Below are 6128 nucleotides of genomic sequence, written 5' to 3' on the forward strand. Positions count from 1 at the left end.
TCCAGAGACTCTCCTTATTGCTTCCATCAGTCCATCAGACGCACCAGGCCCACATTGAAACATACTTGACACTGGGCCTATCAACTTTGCAGGAGGAAACCCTGTGTGATCATCATTAGGAGATGGATTCATCCAGTTGTTGTAGAGTTGTAATGTTCAAAGTTGCAATTTTTTTTCCCATTTACTTCAAATACTTCTTATCCATGTTTGCTGAAAAAGCTGAGGTTCAAGTACATTCTTGAGCTGGGAAATAGCAGTATCCTTCTCAAGGTCCATTTAGCAAAAGTTTTCTATTCTATGACAGGCAGTTCAGTCTGTCCCTTTTTGGACTGGAAATTGTTGACAACAAATAATATGATGTGAGAACAAAATTATCCTTAAAAGGATCATCTGAAGTTATTAAGTTCCTTCAAATCTTAATATGTGACGTAGGTCCATTGTTGCAGGAATCACAGCTCATTTCAGTCCTTCAGGTCTAATGCTTTGCTGCAATTCTTCTAAAATACAGGAAACACTTTCAAAAAAGCAAGATAACAGTAACCACCTATCAGTGGTTCATTGTGTTACACTCTGCTTCTCTTCAGCCACCTGAAACCAACAAGAAGATTTTTCTCACTTCACTGACCTTCACTGAGCATGAACACTGATTTGCAGGAACACACACAGTTCCTTTGGTTCAAAAGGTGAGATAAAGACGTTGTTCTGAGTGTCACAAGTGAGTCTCGACTTTTAGCCATAAAATAAAAGACCTGATTTGCAGCACACTTTTTAATAATGTAATTTTATTCTTTGGCATTGAGGAGGACAGCAAGTGATTCGAAGCGAAGTAACGAAACATTGGTGTTGGAGTCAAAGTCAAATTTCGAGTTTTAAAAGAGTCAAAAGTTACCAGATTTGTCATGCAGCAATTTGGGAAATACGCTTATTTCCTTTCTTGCCAAGTGTTGCCGATGTCTGTATACTCTTTAGATAAACATCATAAATACAAAATTTAATTTATTGGGATGTGAGCACTGAGGTGTGAGCATAGGCAGATGAAGCAAGAGTTAACCGAGTCAAGTCCTTGGAGCAAACAAAGCCTCTCTAACTCTCACTCACATGCAAACACCAACTCAGTGTTAGCTCACTGGAATGTCACGCTGTGCACTTTTGTTGTGTGACATTTTTATGGTTTTTGCATTTTCAACAAATGGAAAACACTAAGCTCTATTATGATAATCTGCACGTGTGATAAACAACCCAAAGGCTCCATTCATATACAGGCCGACAGCTGCTGCATCAGGACCAGATGGAAACCACAAAATCTTTTCATCTGCAAAGATCCACAGCTTGATTCACCTGGACAAAGAGATGGTGAAACAAGGACTGGATGAAGGCCTGGGACTAACCTGCAGGTGTCGTGTTGACATAATGACAATGTAGATATAGATTTTTAGATTGTGATTGAATAAAAAAGTGTACATATTGAATGGTAATGTAAATATATAAATTTGACCATGAAGCAGTGTCCATATGAACACTTTTCTGTTTACCGTTTTAATGTAGAAAATACAACAAACATGAGACTCTACTGAATCATGTAACATCCCTATGGGTTTAAATTATGGCAGCCAGTTTTCTGTTATTTCAGATGGTTCTTATGCTACAGTACCCATGAGCTTCAGTCGGCAGCGCTATGGAGAATCTAGTCAGAGGTGTGGACAGTAAAGCATTGTTCTGCACATGAGAACAAAACACGACGCCATAGCTGTTAAATTCTATCAAAACTCCCCCAGAATTTAAAGACCTCCTCCAGTGATAGTCATGTTTTAACCTTGTTAGCATGTCCATGTGGTGTTTTCCACATGTTACGAGACACATCAGGAGTGATATAAGCAGTAAACACCACGTCTGAGCATTTATTGCTTTGAAGCTGCAGTGAGCAAGGGCAATCTCAAAAAAATTAATTCAGTCAGGCTGGGTATATGATGTCATAAACCTAAGGAACCAATCAGGTTAATCAAGGGGGTGGTGCTATATATATCATTAGTGTCAATGCCCAGCCCACAGGAGAAGCCTGACACAGCTAGTGACTGAGGAGAAGTCAGGTGTGGCTATTTCAGGGTAGGGGTGAGTGTTGGGGGGTGTAGGGGTGTGTGGAGAGGGTGGAAACTTATTTTGCAAAAAACATATCAGACACAATTTATTACTTCTTGCAGAGAATTTTATATTGTTTAAAACATGTGTCTACTTGGGCAAAAGCTAATAGATTTAAAACTATGATTTGCAACATTTCCACATTAAAACGTGCCTATTAAATACATTTGTTGAGTTGTCTAACCTATTTAGATTATCACAAATGTTTCAAAAACAATGACCCAGAGAAATCTGTAATTTATTTAATAAGATAACATGCATTTCCTACTAGCCGGTAGCTATTATAACTTCCAGGAAAACATTGGATAAGTCAGATATGTCAAAGACAAGTAAGTAAGTCAGTGAACCGCACTAAATGTACCAGGACTAAAACTTTCATTACTTTGTCCGTGAACAGAATTTTGCAGAAAACAACTCAAATTAACCCACGCTGTTTGACGAAATCATCAAACTACGTCTTTTGTTGTTGTTTTAATGTGAGAGAGACCTCTATAGCGACCCCTGGCAATTTTTTTTCTCTACAGCTTAATCTTTTGCTCTTCTTGTTTCTTGTTGAAATGCACCTTGTGAGACGTACTGAACACAGACTTGTTCCTTTGACTTTTTTTTTTTTAAATCAAAAAACAGATATGTTGCATCCTAAACTTTTGCCATTGGGACCAAAACAAAAAAGAAAAAAGAAACAATTATATGGCACTTCTACAGAGAAACTGAGAATTATTTAGGTCACCAGAAAAAAAAAATTATGGCACTTTATTGAATCCAGTATCTAGTGGTCCTTAGAAACTGCATCTTAAAGCATTTTGTATTGTTTTTGCATTTTTTAGCACTGAGATATGGATGTACTCATTCAGACTTGTACAGTGGTTGCCCCCTGTAGTCTCTAATATCCTTTTCCTCATTCATGCAGTCAGCCACAACATGGTGAACATATTATTTTGGGTTTCCTCTGCATGTCCTGTTTTGTTTTAAATGACATCATTCTACCTTAATCAGCACGTTATGTGAAACTCCAGTTATTTTTAAGCATTTCCCTGCACCATGCAGCGTCACTTAGGCAGATTCTTAGATTCCTATATTTATTGGATTTGGCAGTGACTTGGATCTGATTTTGAAGCGTATTTCTTTTGTAATTGAGAGCTGCTGTCATGTGTTGAACCACTGCCACCTCCTGTAAAAAGTACTGAGGAGGAAAATGTATTGGGACCATCTGTGTGGAACATGAGACAGCTTGTTTATAAAATTCACGTGAAGACAATGGCCAGTGCAGGTTACTTCAGAGTTACGAGAGCCAGAGTCTGCTAACTTCAGACAATAAAGACTTTGTGGAAAGTTCTGAGTCAAATACCAGACCTGGAGATCAAGACCACTCTCGTCTAAAAGACAATAAAAATATATAGAGAGACAATGAAACACAGTAGAGCTCAGTTTAAGTAACAAACTTTTCTCAGATGCCTGCCTGAAACAAATATTATCTCATTGGTTGAGATAAAATCTTAATGGGTGGAGACAATTTAGAGTGTGAGTTAACTGATAAATTTGATCAACAAAAACAAAACAACAATGACACATAAATGACAACTTTTTTTAAAATTAACGATCATTAATATTTCATATCTACTGGCCTATTGCAATGCAGGAAAGCCAAATTTAGCATTACTGAGCTGATATTGATGCTATTTGTAACATTTCTGCATTTATGATTCAAAAAATGTTATGTATATGTTACATATTTTGTTGAGCTGTGTTCCTTTATTATCCCAAAAGTTTCCAACAATCTTCAGACTTCAGAATCTGTCATTTATTCACATTAATGGTTGTGTGTTTCCTGCTAACCATTGCTAGTTAGTTAATAGTTGCTATGACTTTCTACTTCATGATGTCAGCAAACTATGTCTTTTGTTAATGTTTTACTATGAGAGACCCCTAGTGGCAGAATTTGCATACCGTGTGATTTAAAAAAAGTTGAGGCTTCAAGTGTTAATGTAAAGTATTACTGATTATTGCATGTGACCTTTCTAAGCAACAAGTAGCCTACGCAGCCAGCAACAGCTAGCTTCTTATACCTTTGAGTCACTTCAATTTGAAAATGAAAATTTAGGTCAAACTGGGCGCTTAAAGAAAAAATTCTTTCTTTTGTCTGTCCATTATAGAGGAGTCGGTTATGACTAGCCTAGTTTAGCATAACTGGAAGGAGGTGGAAACGTGTATCATGGCTCTGACCAAAGTGACAAACTATGTCTACCAACACCTCTAAAGCTCACGATAAACATGTTGCCACTTGTTTTGTTTAATCTGTACACAAACAGAAGCATAAAACCAACAATTTGTGGTTTTAAGAGGAGTTAAGAACATTCCTTGGTGAACAATAGTCTTTACAATAACAGTGAGCAGCCTTTTGTCATCACAGTGAAGTTGCCAGGTTGTTCCTATACAGCTGTTCCACCTAAAATCACAAATGATCATTTCTGCACGTCTGTTTGTCACTGTTTTCAACACAAAATATAAATTAGTTAGTTTTATTTATGCACTTTGGCCAACTGGTTCCTCACGCTTCCAATCTTTACACAGTAACCAAAGCTAATGTCTGGTTCTCAACACAATGCAATGACATCGTTATCAGTCTTCTCATCTCACTCTTGACAGGAAAGTAAATAAGTGAATTTCACAAAACTTTGCACCACTCTTTTACCCTGCATGCAATAGGAGCGCTGTTTTTGAACGGAAAAGTGTTTATTGCCAGCAGATACACCTTTCTGGGTCATTGTCACTAAGACAAAAGCTAAATATATAAAGATAAAACCTATTCTGATGCTGATACTGTTCTTGCATGTTATTGTGTCACTATAATCGGTCTGCCTGTATCACCCAGCACAAACCGCTTAAACAAGAGGATAAAGGCCAAACTCCGACATCTGACCAATCTCAAGTCAGCTTCTACTCTAATTGGCCTCTGTACGTAAGACATCTGTATCCAGTAACATTAATTATAGTCTCCTGTCCAGAAATTAGTAGTGCCACTTTCTTATAAAGCCTTTCCCTTTTCTCTTTCATTACACTTATAAGATAACAGGCCTGATGTGGTGCAGAGCTTGCAATTCCTTGTCAGGCAATCAGGGTTTATTAGAGCCCTTTTTTCATGTCCAAATAGACTTCAGAAACCTGACAGCCATTACACAGGAAAGCTCTGCTAAATTCTTTACTGCTATTAGTGGTTGTAATTATAGAAATGATCTCAAACTGACTCACAGTTCCTGCATGCACAAAGGGACGGAGGTGGGTCAGAAACCTTCAGTGGGTCCGACTGAGGAGCTTGAGCATTTTATCCTACAGCTGCAAAAATAAAACAGATTCATTCCCTCCTAAGGCTGAATAAACTATTTTAAAAAAAATGAAAAATGCTGTTGTGTACGTTGCAACAGAGGTACAATATGCACGATTTGTCAGTTGATGTCTGTAAATGCACCAGAAAGATGTTTTTGGTGTGTAAAGCATCCTGAACACAGCAAAATAAGGAGACAATAGAAACATATAGACAGATTCTTTCCAGCTATTCATATTCTTTCAACTGCTTGTACAAACAAATTAAAGCCAGCAGTGCAGTTTAGCTCCCATCTTGCACTATATTTTGCATCATTCATCACTCTCCCTCTTCATATTCTTTTCATGTTGTATCATACTTCAAGCCATAAACTCCATTCATCATGCAAACTGAAGCCAGAAATGCAGTTTAGCTCCGAGCCATTATTAAAGCAGCTGAGTTTGGCTCTGAGTATACACTATATTTTGCATCTGTTCTGCCTTGAACATTTTTTTAAGCCATTCCTACTCTTTTCAATTTTTTTTCCTACTCATTCATACTTTAAGCCGGAAATTCCATTCTTATGTTATAATGTACCATGAGGTTTACTTAACTTTTAACTCATATTAATATGAATCAGACCTTTTACCACTTTTCCAACTTTTCATATTACTTCTGCTGCTTCTACACA

The sequence above is a fragment of the Lutjanus erythropterus genome, chromosome 10 (assembly GCF_056507025.1).
Source record: "Lutjanus erythropterus isolate fLutEry1 chromosome 10, fLutEry1.hap2, whole genome shotgun sequence".
Lineage (NCBI taxonomy): Eukaryota > Metazoa > Chordata > Actinopteri > Lutjaniformes > Lutjanidae > Lutjanus > Lutjanus erythropterus.